Raw genomic sequence first — 18,242 nt, forward strand, 5'->3', positions numbered from 1 at the left:
TGTTTATCTTTTAGTCGCGTGTCCTCGCGTGTCCGACTCCACGTCACAGTCTGACAGCACTCATACTACACCTTTCCCTTACCAGCGATAATACACTGATAGGACCACCCTATCCGACCCCGTGGACATAACGAGTGACATTTATATACTACGACAAATTCTTCTATAATAATATATTGTAACGAATATAGTTGACATAATGATATAATCATAGAGCATTTTGAACACTGCCCCGTGTATAATTTGGTAATATAAGGATTTTGAAAGAGACATATAAACGTTCCTGAAAACATTTCAAAATAGTATCACCGATGCGCACCGATCACTTATTAGTGTTTCAAAATATTTTATAAAAATATTTTTTTGTAAGATATGTTGCAAGAACGAATTTTGCATGTATATAGAATATGTAATACATATACGATTAAGAGTATAAAATATATTTAAATATATTCCAAGTATTTGTTTACGTTATTACATATTTAATAAATGCTTCATAAGTTGATTTTAAGGTATATTATTAAAATATATTAATAACGTGATAAGAATATAGTATTTTTTTATTCAAAAATGTCTATCAAGAAAGTTGAAAAATATTTAAATTTATTTAAAACAACGGATCTATACCTTTCATACCATGGTATGAAATTTTAAGTTAATTAATCCACACAATTTTCATACTTTAATATTTATAGTTATTTTATAATTAACTTTTAAAATGTATGCAATATGTAATGATTTAAGCCATTGTTATACCTAATTGTATATTATTATTAAATCTAAGACTATACTTTGATAGTATTGTTTTTGAATTCAAAATGAATACATTTTAAATGTAAGTATTAAATATTAAATTGTATATTACTTATAGATTTATAGAGAATATGCATAACAGCCTGTTATCAATTTAATAATGCCACTAGGTAAAGAAATACAAATAAATTAAATATTATTTTTAATAAAATAATATATATTTAATACAATAATCAGAACTTATAATTTACAGTTAGTCATTATGATCATCTATTTACAAGTTATGACTCAATGAGACATATTATATGTATAGTATATTAGTATATTATGTAAAAATATATTACGAAATAAATATTATAATTTGTCTAATTATGTATTGTAGTTAGTTATATTTTTATAGAAAATATTTCTATTACGATTTTTTCTTATGTAAGTTTCTGTTTTTGTTATTACAATAGCTTTAAATTTTAAAAACTAAACATATTATTATTATTTTATAAGATAATTAATTTTAAAATCCTAAATTAATATACTATACATGCCATTTGTTTCATATTTTTTTTGTTATGTACGTACAAATAGATTGCTTGCTCTTACGAGTCCTACGTTTTAAAATAATACTAGACATATATGATATGCAATAAAAAATATAATAATTTTATACGTATATTGTGTATATAATTTAAAATACAAAATGGAAATATTGCATTGTGCGATAATATTAAATAATTATGTTATAAAGCTCCCTTGTATCAACCTATCAATATTATTATAATTTCTCGAACAGTGTTCATAAATTAAAATTAAAATTAATACAATCATCTTGTAATAATATACTTTTCTGCACGCGTTTGAATTTTTAATAATTCCAGTGCAGTATAATGTATTATATATTGTATTGTTTTTTAAATCATATACTATGTTTTATTCAACATTAGATAGCAAAGAGTCACGGATGATTATAAACAACTATGCTACTTAATTTAATACTCGGAATACTATAATATACTATACTCAGTTTTATTATGAAAACATTCAAAATTTCAGTTGGATTTTTAAATAAGTATTACATTTTATATTTGATACGAGAAATAAAATAAATCATTGATCCTCGGTTTTAAATCATAATATAAAAGTGAAATCTTAAGTAATACAACTAATTTCAATGTACGACACTCGAAAACATGACGGCCGATTGATTGCACTTGGTATAGGCCTATACGGAATGTATATTCGACATGTTTTTTAAAGTGTCAATTAAAAAGAAAAAAAAGAAAAAAAGGAAACGAAAAAACCTTGTAACCGTTTGAGAAAAACATGACGTTATTCACTAAAAAATAATAGCGACCACTCCCCTTGATCACGTTGCATGAGTTGTGTAATGCGTTAAAGTACTTGTACATAATCTTATATATATGTATAAATATTTAAAGATATTCATATTATATTATTAGTTACTCTTATATTGTGACAACGATAATGATAGTTATAAAAATAGTAATAATATACGATATTATAATAAATATTATATAATATTTATTATATCTGAATGTAATAGTTAACGCGCGCGGTTTGACTTTTACCCCGTAAAATTCGTTGTTTTCAACGTCAATTTATCATTTACGTAATAACTTACACTTTTTATGAGAATTATACTTTGATACGTACCATAAAATAGATATTATTTTTTTCTAAAATTGTAGCTATGTACCAATGTTCTGAGGTTCAGTTTGATCAGTATTTTTCTCTAAAATTACAGTTTTTATGACACCACGTATTTCCATTATGATTTAGATACACGTATAAAATATAATTAACTTTACAATTCCACGTAACACTACAAAATTTGAATTCAAATAACACAATTCATCTCAACATTTTCAACCTTACAATATCCAGTATCTTAATCGTTTTCTTGATTTCCTCTCTGTAATACCTTTAAGTACTATTAAAAATAATATGATAAAATAATGACTATTAATATATTAAACACATGTAAATCGCATCATTTTTAATTAATATTAAACTTATTTTATCATTCTAAAAAACAAAATGTAACTTTTTAGTCACACGTGGTATATTGTATTTAAAGTCGCGATATGTAAATGATTCATACAATACATGTGATTGTTATTACATTACTACAGCAAAAGTCTAGCCACAAATGACCGGTGATCGAGCGCACGTCGTATGTTAATAACTATTGTATTATTATATAAATAATAATAGCATATTATAATACACATGCAATGGTATGCGTCACGGCATGTCGAATATTTGCAATGTATAAATATCTTATTCAATTATCACGACTCCCCCTCGGACGAGAGATAACGAGAGATATAACGATTTCGACAGCCATAATTTTAGACTATACTATATATAATATATATATATATATTATATATACACACAGACTTGTAAAGTGAGTAAATATATTTAAATACTATCTCGGATGTATTTGTATTTTAAAATCAAACACTTTTATGTAAACACTTTTCAGAATTCGAAAGAATTATTCATCACGTTTCAGATTGTTTTTTGATAGTCATTATATTCTTTTATTTATAATTGAAATCAAATTATTGAACATTTATTTGTTTTATATTTTATTAACAATCGTCTATTGATTAATGAATATTAAAATATTTCAAAATTTAAACATACAATTTTTTCAGTATAAAATAATGTAGGTAGTTAAAATAATTTCTAATGATACTTGAATGTAACATTCAAATTTTAAATACATAATTACTAATTGAAAAATAAATGTCATATCTACTTGTACAGTTATTAAATGTGTATACAATACTATAATATAAAATGAATATGTTGCAATATATTCAAGTAAAAAGAGATGCTTAAATATAGATAAGTAGGTATCAAAACAGAATAGTATAATTTATTATCTATGTATGTATAGTGTATACATATTATAATCTTTTAAAAAAGACCTTTAAAATCGTATTTAAAAATATTTTTCTTATTTAAAAATATCATCATACACTTCACGAACATAACGTATTTTTTTACTGAAATGTGAAACTCATATCCGCCATACATCGACGTATCTTTAAGACGTTTGATGTGTACGACTAGAACATGGGGCTAGTTCGATAGTTACATTTAAATATATTATATACCATACCTAATGCCCTACCAGCCATACCTAATGTAGATGGTACAGTTAGAAAAGTATAATCGTTTTATAATAAACATTTCGCATGATGACAAAATAATAATCATGTTTAAACGTTATGTGGATGTCCCGACAATTCCATACCTACACGGAAATCGCATAAAAGTTGATGTAAATTCCCATTCAAATGGCTATCCTCAATATTATGATATTAAATACACATCGATATTCAGTGTGTGCTGTATATTTGAAAACCCATTTATTCGTCAGAATAATAACAGTATATTTAAAATGGAAAAGTATATATATATATATATGCATCACGTCGATAAACATTGGTTTGCGATGATGATGATGATAATAATATGCAAATGCATGCACACACATGTACACACACACACATACACACACGCCAAATCCGAGGGGAAGTCATCGAAATTCGAAAGCTTGTCGATCCTTCCGACTTGGTCCTCTGGGGTTGACTATATTATTGACCGCAAAATACCTATGCCTCGTCAATTGTCAATTAGTTTTGGTTACATAATGAATCATGATTGCATTAATTTCGCTATATTATTATTATGATATTATTATCATTCAGACGTGTTCATTGAGATGATCATTATTATTATTAAAACGTTTGTATTCCATCCTAAATATAAGCAGCTTATATTTTTAATATTTTGATTTATTTTATACGTTAAAACGTTTAGTACTCTCAGCACAAAAAAAAAATAATTATAACGAAACCACTATGAAAAAAATATTTTTTTTTTTACGAAGATATGATCAAAATGTTTTTATTATATTAAAATAATGTTGTTTTATTTTTAGAAATATTTCTTAGTTTGAATTACTTGTTTTTGTTACAATCTTCTTTGGCTATAGAAGTTTCAAAGTTAATTAAATTAAAGTTGATAAAAATATGTATTTTAAAACTTTAAATAAAAATAATACAGTTAATTTTAATTACAAAATAACTGTACTTTAAGACTTTTTTATATAGATAATAGATAGTGTCATTTTAACTGAATAAATCATATAATTAATTTGTTAGTAAATGTACATTAATGAGTTTAAAAAAAAATTATCTGAGTATATTTATTTATACATTTTTTAGTGCTGGTTTATAATATTATAATAAACTGCGTTAACACGTTAAAAGTTTATCATCTAAAATGTTTTGACGTTAAAGCTTGGAAAACACGCGATTATACTTATTACTACTACCTACCAGCTATTCACAAAATACCTGAGCACATGCCATAGAACAGATAGCTTTGGATTTTACACGGAAAATTAATTTCGTTAGGAATATGTCAAGTGTGGAAAATATCATAAACAGTTTTCTTATGTGGGTTGCCAATTAGCCGGTTTATCAGATACCAGGTTATTCCACCAACTTAACCTTTGTAAGCGAAAGGTCATTAGAATAATTAGGTCTTACCACTCTGGTTTAACAAAATAGGACTTCCAAAAACTCCTTTATTAACCCTTCTTGACTTCTGATCGGACGTGATATTTAAGACAACGGCCGACGATTATAGCCACCCTATTAATCAAAAATAAGTTTAAGACTAATATTCACGAAAGCTAATTAAAAAATATAAACTAATAATAAAACAATTATATTTTACTTTATTGCAAGTGACGAAAATCACACTATTTCTTTTCAACTCTATATTAATATATATACAGGTCGCGCGTCGTGACATTAGTTGGCATTTTAGAATATACTTAAAGACAGACTAACATCCCCTTAAGCCGAACAACAGATTTAAAATGTCACGAAAAACTTTTTCCCCTGCTAAGCGACAGAAGTTTTTTGTATGTTGTTATTATTATAATAAGAAAACACATTTTGCCACAAACAACATAAAAAAAATATTATGATAACAAAAATATCCAAGAAAAAATACTTGTATGTAGTAAAAACTCTCTTCGGCGCTAAAATATTATGTTATACGTCTTCTTTGGGTATAACCTAAAAATAGATTAAGACTTAACCTAAACTATAAATGTACACCTTTATCTTTCAAATGTCGTATCAATTAAAAAATACACAATATAATAAGATTTATTCTGAAATCAAAATATCAACGTGGTATAATGCCAAACACGTATCACATAGTCATAATAGTTATGTATACCTAATAATATCCTATATATATAAATGTTTTATTATAATTATAATTAATTATCAATTATTAAAATAAAATGGGTAAAGCGCAATAGGTAATTGAAAAAATATTTTTATAAATAGGTACAAATTTTGCGATTCTCTAGTTTATCATTAAATATATTTTCATAATAATTATTCACAACGTAAATTTCACATATATACTTTTTAAATTCCTGAATAAAATATATCTATATAAACTAACACATTACAAACCATTATTGCCAATTTATTACATTTCGACCATTTCGTTAATATATTAAAAATCTTTAATGTATAAACTAATACAATTTATAATATAAATGTGTATATTTCTGTTTTATTTATGCAAAAAAACTTGTGAGAAGTTACTAAAATAAGAATATATCAATAAAAGATAAATGACCAAATTATTTTTTAATTTGTATAAAATATGAATTTAATATATTGACTTTAACTTGAACATTTAAAACACCGTCATAATTTTAAAAACTTCTATTCAATTCTATTCTTCTGCGCACAAACACACATTTTATTTTAATATTTTTTTAATTATTTAAAAATGTAAGCACATACAGTTTAAGACAAAAACCAATGATAATAGAAATTTGTAAAATAATATGTTCTTTCACGTCTGAAAAGAAAGTGAAAAAAATAACTTTATCTTACAAGATATTCTGGTTTAGTTCACGATAAAAAAAATCAACCTTGTAATGGTTATTATATTATGCAGAAGCACAAAAACTGTAAAAGATAAAAATTTTGAAGGGCTAGCTACTAGGATTTCATAATAGTTTTAAAATGTCATGTTTTTTTTATATATAGTTTTGTCTGTTGTATATTATTTCTGCTTGTCGAACAAGTGCTCCAAAAGTTTCAAGTAGTTCAAGAAATTTCAATCAAATGTGTAGCCGTAGTACTTCAAACAGATGTTTCTATAGATTATGTCATCAATTTTCCTAGGTATACGAACAAACACCGAAAATATTCAAAATAACAAAGTCATTTTCGACACATGAGCACAGGTTAACACGAAATATATTTTGTTTATGTTACTATATAGGCAGTAGGCACACATAATGTTGAAAAAATAAACATTGATTTTGTCACCGATTATTAGTATTTACGTAATACATATATTTTAAAGTAGTAAGGTCATGATTATTTTGTTTTAAATATCCGAATATATTTGGGCTTCATATAACATTTCGAAACATTTTACAAGATACCTGCTGATATATAAAATTGTATAACTACTCGATGTACGTATTATATTATCTATGAGGAATAAACCATTTTTTTTTTACGGTAATATTCAAAAGAAGGCTATGAAGAGTTTTGTACCCACTCCAACCTCCCATCCACCGTTAACACCACTGACAGATGGCTATAGTCGTGAGTACCTATGTGAAGTGTAAAGAACGCAGATATTCAGCTGTAAGTTGGCGTTTGTGTATAATATAGTTATATTGTATTGTAAAGAATGATTCAACAAATGTATTCACTACAATTTTTCAATTTAATAATGAATTTATTCTAATTTGGATTTTTAACTGAGGATAATAGTCCTTAAAAATTGCTTAAAAAATATATAAAATAGACGTCATATATATAATATATTTTGATCTAGTATTTTCATCCGAATTTTGATTTTGATACGTCAACATTTTATCGGCTAAATAATTATGGTGACCGGTAAAAATATCTTCGAAATAATATCTCTAGTCAAAATATCTTCGAAATAATGTCTTTGGTCAAAATATCTTTAAACAAAAATATCTTTGAACAAAATATCTTTTATACTGATTTTTATAAGCTTATTAGTTATTATATGTCGTTATGATTATATCTAAAATCGACATTTAATATTTTATAATATATAGTATTTTAAAATTGTCGTTAGTTTACTGATTGCGAGCTATTTACTGCGTGTACAAATGTACAATATGTTCATATTATGCCATTAAGATAAAAATGGTGGACCAGGCTCCTATCCTTATATCAGGTTCGATTGGAAAAACGATTATCGGGAGAATCAAGTCCACCACGCCGTAAAAAGTACAACGATCATGATATAAAAATAAAAAAAATTGTGGAAAATTGCTCAGAAATACCAGCAGCTCAATATTTAAGGGGTTTATCTTACAATATTAAGTATTAAGTAATTGGTACTAATTTTAATTTAATTAATTAAGTTTTTAATATTTATGATAATAATAATTTTACCTATATTTTTGGATTTTGAAGAGATGTTACTTTTTACCTATTTTTTATACTTATAATATGTGTAACAATTTATTAAATTAATTATATAAATAAAAATTTTTTTTTTAATCAATTTAAAAGATATATTGATCAAAGATATTTTTGTCATAAGATATTTTCACAAAAGATATTTTTACCGAGTTATTTTGACCAAAGATATTATTTCGAAGATATTATGACATGGAACCATAATTATAGTGTAAAAGGACGGTTCTTATAATATAAAAACAGAAGTTTGTATCTCCGCAGGACATTCCACGTTAAATACACAAAACATCATCAATATAAATAAAACATGGTATTTAATTATATTTGAAAATTCTAATAACTGTGACAGCGAAGAAAAAAACGGAGTCGATAATGCTCGGCGATGATCGCTCTGTACATATAAGGGTAAGGAGAGTTTACATTTTTAAACAACACCGTTGCGGTGCAGGACACATAATTATACGCATATATTATGTACACAGGCATACTATACACTTATAGACGAGTAGTAGAAGCAGTACATACCTCCTATATACCTTTATATGCATAAAATATCCTACGCACGATTAAATCCACGGCACACGAGACGGTCTCGCGGTCGAAGCGACTTCGGGCGCGTCGGTAGCTGCTGCGGCACACGTGTCGGAATTCCCCCGGTGTTGTAGAGGACCGCTCCTCTCTCGAAATAACCACACTAAAAGCGCACCCCACACCCGCACCCCCACAGGATCCGGACTACACCAGTCCGATGATAATAGCTTTATTTTGCGAGTGCGTGCGTTGTGTGTTTGCGTGTGTATCGGTATACATACACGTCCTCCGGGTTTAGGCGTGGCGAGGGGTAGTGAAGTCGTCACCGAGTTAATGGATATATCGACAACAGCGCGGCGGATGGAAGCATCTTTCCACTCCTCTAACCCCGGCCAACTACCCTCGCCACAAGACTTGTAACACACACACATATGTATATACGAGTATGTGTACATATATATATATATGGAGTTGGAGTTGTACTGTAAAACCATTTTCTCCGCCGGTCGAAACACGGACGACGTTTGTGTATACTTATGCCCCACACGTTCTCGCCGCACATCCTCCACACTCGACTCAACCATAGGTGCCTAAGCATATAATGGCGTGTATATAAGCGCTTTATTTTAAATAACTACTTCGTTTTCACACGACGAACTATACACACAGCACATACCGTACAAACGATCTGGAAACCCGCGAGAGTTATTATTCCGTATAAACCAACCGACATCGCCGTAAACGTGTAGAGTCTTTCTCGAGCACCGGTCAGAAAGTTATATATTATTATTGGCGTAATGTTGAACCGTTTACCACGGTATTACTGCCGGTGATATATGTTTACGCGGGTGTCTCGAAAGATTTTTGTTTTTAATTTACTTATTATTTTACCGTTACAAACTTTTAGTGCAAAGCTTAATGTATACACTAATTTATTTGTTATATTAAAAATTCGTTGAAATATTCGTTTAGAAAAAAAAAAAAAGTTGTACTACGATTTTGCATTACCCTTTTTCTTAATTTTTTCTGCATTCAAAGCCTAATTAAGGTAAAATGTGAATATTGTGCACCGAAAACCTAATGGAGTCTTAACATAATAATATTATACACGCCTATTATTATTTATTAATGAGACATTATTAATATTAACATTATTATAAGGACTTATTTTGGAAATTCCAAATATATTAATTCAAAGACGGGTTTACGTCGTCCTGTGCGTTTATACTTGTATAGCCACGATTAAATGTTTCCTTAGTAATACGAATATTTTTCAACTTTTAAAAACCGCTTTTTTTTATATATAATTATTAATTATGAATACACAACTGTTATATAATTTGGATATAAATTCCAAGGCAATTTCATTTAAACAAACCATATTATTATAAGATAAAATATTTCACAATCATACCTTTATATTACATATTATTATATACCTACCCTGATAAATCGGTTTCAATACTGACGCGTATATGTTATAACTTATAATATACGAGCTGAAAAGAAGTAGGTAGATATATTTTTGGTTTCTCAGACATCTTTCCGAGATGGAAATAAAAGGAAAATAATGATTATAAGACGCGAGCGAAAAATCCGTGACAATAAATCGAATAAATTGATTGATGGTAAACGGGCTGAAAATTGCTGTGAGAAAATATGCCACCTGATGCCACTCAATAGGTGTGCGTTCCAGCAGTACACGGAATTATCGGGATATTTACCGACTGTCGGTGGCAAATATTGTTTGATATAACAGAATAAACGACTATAATACGTCTATACTTCGGTTTTCCCAGCCCCTAATACACAAGTTTCCTTGATATATAAATTTACCCGATTTTTTATACCTTATACCTACCATAAAATATAATTTGTCTTCAACCAAAATATTATTAATACATGTTATTACATGATATTATAAATAATAATTAAGAGCAACTTAATATATATACAGAATCCGGAAAATCTATAATTATATTATTTTTAATTACAATTTTATCTTCATAATAATATGATTTGAATAAGAAATACTTATAAAATATATTACAATACATCAACATCACACTATTAATTAATATGACATGATCAATAACCTATATTATACACTTAAAGAATTTAGTTTGAAATAATTCATCTACGAAAGAATAGTATTTGTAAATAGAAAACTAAAATATAATAAACAAAATAAATTAAAAGTATAAAATCAATAATTGGTTTAATTATTGTATAGTTATATTGTCAAAGACAGTAATAGTAATAATGTCAAAATATGCGTCCACAAAAAAAATGGATCGACCAACAGTAGTTTTAGTGTATACATAATTAATATAAAAAATGATAATATCATGAATATTAGAAAGTACTTATTTTTAATACGACCGGTGTCGAAAAAAAAAATAAGAATAAAGTTAAAATAAGATATTTGATATTAAATAATTTAAAAATAATAAAATTGCAAGATAATATTAACTAGTAAAAAATGTTTTGATTTTACTTCTGTTTGTTGGCATCTCAATACGAATACTTGTAACCATGGTATAATAAAATACATTAAACCGTGCTAGTAGTTATTACGTACTTATAATTATTTACCACAGTGATATTGAATTTAATTTTCTTTAAATTTAACGTTAAAATTTTAAATTACACAATCTACGTTGGTACGTTACAGTCAACATTGTCAACGTTGCATTATACGAACACAAAGTGAACGACTACTGGTCGTTAATTATATAGCCCTATACCACTCGTCGTCGTGGTTGCATGTGCTCTATATAATTTCGCAATCATTAATAAAACTCAAAGAGGTCGAAACTATTAAAAGTACATAAACCGTTAAATTAGCTAAACTTGCGAAACGTCGTGTATCATCCTGCAGAACTTGTAATTTATAACAGAGACTTAAAACGATAATTATCGTGTAACTGTGTTATAATTCTCTGGGTGTTTTATAATATATATATATTATAATATTACGGTATGGGTACGAATATATTCGCGGAAACGAAACGCGATGCGAACGTGACGTGACATGACGAGTCCGTCATCGTATAACTATACGCAATAATATATAATAATATGCAGTAGTTGATATAATGCACGTACCGTATAATATATTATAGTAGTCGTTTGATAATAATATATAATTTCTCATGCAACTCGGTAACATCGCGAGATATGAATGTAGTCGAATTGCGTACGAATATTAAACATTCATTAAATTAATTGATTAAATCATATTTTATTTTTGCACTGCAGCCGAAATTCATAGTAACCTATACGCAGTGTGATTCGCACCAAGCTTTCGCGTCTCCATTTTTTCATTTAATAATAAATGTAATCAAATTCTATGTTTGGAAATCGTAAAAATACTTAAACATGTTATTTTAAATATTTTACAGAGTATCTTGTGTCGAAACAAACTTATATTTTAAAAATTAGAACTTCCCCCTTTTTTACTGTAAATTATTTAGTCGATAGTTTTTCGGTTATAAAAATATTTATATTTAAGCATAAGAACCATTAAAAAGATTTTATAAAAATATAAAATTGTTGTAATATCAAATATAGTATTTATTATATTTTGGAGGTTACACCACCATTTTTATAAATTATAAATATTGATAGTTCTATAGAAATTACTAAAATCTACAGATATTACCATATAGCCCACATATCTTTCAATCTCATTATCATTAACCAAATTATCCCAGTACAAAAAATTAGTAACTCAAAAAATATTAGTTTGTATTTTTTTATTTTTTATGCGTCAGCGTTTTTAGAAATACTTCTATGAGAATTACGATTTTTAAATAAAATTTAAAAAAACAAATTTAGAAAAACTACATTATTCGAGAATAAAAAAAGGGCATGCACATTTGGGCGAATCAGCCTGCGTATAATATTTATCCAGTATTGTATACATACTCAAAAGTGTTATATAACCATTGTGAAAAAGAAAACATTTAACCATACATACAATTGTGCGGTATATATACCCACACGTATATAGTAGTTATTCATCGAGGACATATAGACCAAACCTTTAACTGCTATGTAATTTTTCGTCAGGAAACAGCTGGTAGACTCGTACAAGAACAATATTGTTACCTATACCTATAATACATGGTGTGTAATAAATGTACAAATTACACCACTTTAAAATATGTCATTTTACGCACACCATCACACGAGTACTGTTATTAATGGTTCAAACTTTAAATTTTCCGTTTATTCTAAGGCTGCGTTTTATTTAACGAATACGACTGTTGTAGCTGCGAAGTAAAACGCAATAATACCTACTACATACTCGCGATCCAATTAAAAATAAATACGAGCACGTTTTTTCAGTAATCGAGTGTCATCGCGTATTATATTATGTTAAACTGCGATCGCAGTCCGTGCAAATAAAACGGCCGATGAATAACGTATAGGAGGTACGTGTTTTCGCATTTGAAACCGTTAATCATACGAATCGTTGGTGTTTGAATGACCGTCTAAGCTATAATATGACATGCGTACAATATCAGTGCAGATAAATGTGTATACCTGTGCATATAACGCAAGTATACTTTATACGCGCATGTTGTGTTAAACAAACTTTGGATTCGTATAATTATTTTAATAAAGCATAGTAAAACGGTAATTGTTGACTGGGCAATAATGCTGTAATGCCGACGATTGTGTTATTTTTTTACGACACACTCGTAAATTATATTACACGTATCGCGGTGTGTGTGTGTCTGTGTGTATACTATGTACACCTACCTACGGCTAATTATGACGGAAAAACAAACTATACGATTCCGTCCAAAACAAATAACCGCGTGCCGATAAAGCCAAAAAATAACACAGCTATACTATGTAATATGTAAATGTATAGTACCTCGCGTTATATTTTAATATGATGGCGTTTTCGTTATTAAAATCGTATAACCGCACACGGAGCGCCATCGCCGACAAAATAATATAAATGTGCTTGGCTAAATTTTTTTTGTTTTCATTTTTGACGCGGTTAAAAAAAAAAAAAAAAAAAAACTATTACACTTGGTTGAGTTTATGTTAATAATGTGTATTCATTATTCTGGATAATAATATTATACTGGGATTTGGACGTATGTAAAAAAACCGAAAAAAAAACCACTGAATATGCATACATTTTTTAGACCATTAAACAATGAAATGACGCTGAATACTACATATTATAAACATTATACACATATAATATTATGTACGTATAACGCTCCCTACTATACATATATATATATATGCATATATGTGTAAAGGTTGAAATTCCGAAAATCGATGTTATGCGCTTACAAATTGCATTATAATAATATTATATAATAACAATGACGAAACACTAGCATATACCTGCATATATATATATATATATATATATATATATATATGTATATTTTATATATACACCGTACGTACAGGAACGCCCTTTATTCGCAGTGTATATATTATTATTATTATTATTATGTCGTACACAACGCGCACAAAAGAGCATTTATCATATATAGGTATAATAATGGTACTTATGTATGTTATAACGAATTCGGGGGAAAAAACGTGACAATCAGACATTGTTCGGCGGATAGTCGGGGGTGATGCGTGTGTACCTATATTATAACGTCATATAAATTGCGCAGCGAGTATTTAAAATAGTTTTGAATAATATTATTATGCTCTCGAGCGATAGAATAGCAGACACGAACGGCGGCGGCGGTTGCTGCTACTGCCGCCGCCGTGCCCGTACGGGGACGTCTGTACGCCATACAACAAATTTATCAGCTTAGCGAAGTATGCAAATTCAAAACTTAACGCTCTCTCCTCCCTCCTCCTCTCATTACCCTGTCGCGCCCACGCGACCGTTTCATATCGGAACAATATAATATATATATAGGGCGGAGGGCTGTACCATCGCTGCCGCTTTTGAATGCGTTGTCTCTCGCCGGAGCAAAAACCCATAAATTTAACGGGGGGAAAAAAAAATGTATATATACCTACATAAATAAAAAACTGTTATGCTTTTCGTTTTTTTTTTCGGGTATTTCCAAAACACACTTTTTACCGAGACGCCCTTGCACCGCTATTGTAGGTACCCTTTGCCACCGCCGTCGTCACGTCACACGGTTTCGCCGCTCTGTTGGGGGGGGTGGGAAGGGGCATCGCAATAAACGCGAAATTTTTTTTTTTCACAATCGACGCCGCCGGCGGTCGCGTACTCTTTATACACGGCTTTGGCCCTTCTTCTTTCATCTACGCACGCGCATTATCGCCTGGATTAAGGTGACAGTTTCCGTATCATTATAATATCACATATATAATAATATATATACATAGGTGTAATATACCTCGTGTAGCGACGACGTGGACTGTTTAAATATATATATATATATATATATATATAATCTAGTTTTTATTCCTCATTTTTTCACACACCTAAACACATTATTATATACCGCTGACAAAAGTGTTTTCGCGCGCGCACAATGGCCGGGAGTAGAATAAAAAAAAATAAAATTACAATAATAAAAACCCATGTATAATACGTATAATATAATAATAATTCACACCCCTTATTGGCAACGGATTATATCGAGTTTAGGGAGAATAATATATATATATATATATTTTATCGGTGAAACGGGATTACAAGTATTATTATTATAACGGCGAGTATTTATACTATTATTTTTGATACCACCTACCTACCTATTGTATTTTATTATTATTAGACAAGTCGTTTAAAATATTTACGAGCGCGAAACAAACGCTACGGCACTGCGACGTTTCTCACGAACGAAATTATTTGGTTTCGTAGGTTTTTTTTTTCATTTTTACGACACATAATAATATACATAATTAATTCCGTAATTACAATACACCAACAACCTACATGCGTGGACATGCTAACGAAATTTTGCTACGGAGAAAACAGAAATAAAAAACGTATTGTATTATTTATAACCAAATTAAATAATATTATATTATTTATTTTCGTTACATTCTTTAGAGGAAAAAAAGTTTTCGATATACATTGCCAGTGGTTTTAATCCTCGTCCGTAGTATTGCTATATACACATGACAATAAAACTGTCACTTAAGTCAGTTAAAGCATAACAGGCAGGCTGTAATGGTTTTAACTAAGTTTAGCACTTAAATACTGACTAGTTTAAATTTCCCTTTTTAAAAAGTCCAAAACAAGTTAAAATTAAATATTAAATAAAATAAGACTAAAAATATAATATTTTTAACTTGGAAATATTTTTTATAACCGAAACCGAATTGCATTATCATTAGATACATTTAATAATTATTTATGTAATTACGAGTATATAGGTTAACTGTATGATAATTAGTAATAAGTCATTACTAAATGCTCTATGTATATGAAAAAAAAACCATTATAAATTATATTAAACATGCATACTAAGTTATGAAAATGATATTAAAATAAAGTGATAAAGTAACATTAACTTAGTAATTATTTTTATGTACTCGATTGAAAAGAAAAACGATACATCCTACAGGTATCGAACTATACTCAACATTTTGGCCACTAAATAAGTAGATATTATACTAATATGCACTTTATATTATAATTATTATATAATATATGAAATATTAATGTGACCTGACCATTAAGTATAGAAATATATGCATGTGCTCGCGTATATGTGTGTGTAAATGAGTATATATTTGTAGAAAAACGCCTAATTGTCTGAACATCCGCTTTTTCTTACGAGTCTTGATAGAATACCGGAAAGGGTAGTTGTAAAGTGGGAAAATTAAACGTCGCACTTTGGACGATAACATTTTCAATGTGTCTCTTCACACACATGTAGTATAGTTTGACTTCGCGCTCCACATCATAATTGTTCAGTTAGTTTAGCTATATATATATATGTGTGTGTGCGTGTGCGTGTGTGTATACAATGAACGAAGAAGACGCGACGACGGATCGACGGAAATACACATATTTTTCATAAAAGTGTTTGATAATTATTATAACTTAAGCAATTTAACTATATAATATCCTACCTAAATGTACGTCGTTTCCAACAATACTGTAACTTAAAATATATATATAATACATTACAATAATAGAACACATCAAAAGCGGCGGCGGCGGCGGCGGCGAGAGTCGTTCGACCGCGAGCCCTTCCTTCGCCGCGCCGCGTGTACGCGTGTATACATATATTATTATGGTACGCTTACGCGTATTATATTCGTTGTTTCCGCAGACGGCGATTTCAAAAATAGGTTTTTAACGCGTATTGTAGGTGACGATATTTACCGCCCGAGACGGCCGTGACAGAGATAATAGCTTAAGTATACGGTCCATGTGCAGACAACGAGCGCGTCCGTCAAGACGATAGAGCAGCACATGACATAGGTACCGCATGTACGCGTGCATTGTCGACTGTCGTACTCGCCTACTGTATAGTAAACACACACACACACACACACACATGCACACATCATACACGTGCGTTATACCCCAAACGGTGCCGAGTAAATGGTCCAGAAATCTGTTTCTCCCGAAAATAAAACCATCGCACACGTGTAGGTATAGTGTATATATGTATAGTAATACAATATAATAGTGGCAGTGGCGTTCTTTACGCGCCCGACGTGTACAATATAGAAACTATATATACATGTATTATAACACTGCAAGCGTATTTATATATATATATATGTATACCTGAGACGCTATACGTTATAATCGTTTCAAGTGTGTTCCGGATCGGTTGTGTCTTGGGAAAAGAGGAGAATTCCCGGCGGGCCGATAGTGTTGCAACAGTATAATACAACGGGACTTCCATTTATAAATATATAGGTATATAAGTATATGTGCGTGTATAGTGTTATTATACGGAACTATACCTAACCTATGGGGATGATAATACCGTACGACGAGGCAATAGTTTTTCCTAGAAGGAAAACTAATAGATAATAATTATTATTATTGTGGGTACAATAATAATATCAATATATAAAAACAAAAAAAGTATGATGTCGTGCAAGAGAAATATTTTCAAAAAGTTAATAGTTGGGGTAGTCTTCGTGTATAGGATGTCCTGGATAAACATCAATATTTTGAATAGATAATTTATAAGTGGGTGAAATTTTTTGTTATGATAAAATATAAATATAAAAATAATAACAAGAAATAGATATTAAATTATTTAAATCCTCTCTTACCTTTGGTATAATGCTTCTGCGTTTTTCATTTACAATTATCTACCCATTAAAGTATAAATTAATTAATTTTTCACAATACATTAAGCTTATTAAGACTCATCGTATACTATATGTCTAATAGACATTGTCTATAAATAAGCACAAAACCAACGGTCGACAGAAAAAATAAATTTGCTCACTCCTTCT

At 29.0% G+C, this 18,242-nt stretch overlaps 1 long non-coding RNA gene across 2 annotated transcripts in view; it reads right to left on the reverse strand.

Annotated features, from left to right (window-relative positions):
- LOC132917187 (uncharacterized) overlaps positions 1–18,242 on the reverse strand; it is a 202,422-nt gene that overhangs the window by 135,150 nt on the left and 49,030 nt on the right. The window contains exon 1 of one of the 2 annotated variants that reach the window (XR_009660254.1): positions 12,881–13,159. The exons of the other annotated variant lie outside the window; for it this stretch is intronic. This is a non-coding gene — a long non-coding RNA (uncharacterized LOC132917187). Of the gene's footprint in view, positions 1–12,880; positions 13,160–18,242 lie in introns of those variants that run through there. 2 annotated transcript variants of the gene reach the window in all.

This window comes from Rhopalosiphum padi, chromosome 1 (genome assembly GCF_020882245.1).
Source record: "Rhopalosiphum padi isolate XX-2018 chromosome 1, ASM2088224v1, whole genome shotgun sequence".
NCBI lineage: Eukaryota > Metazoa > Arthropoda > Insecta > Hemiptera > Aphididae > Rhopalosiphum > Rhopalosiphum padi.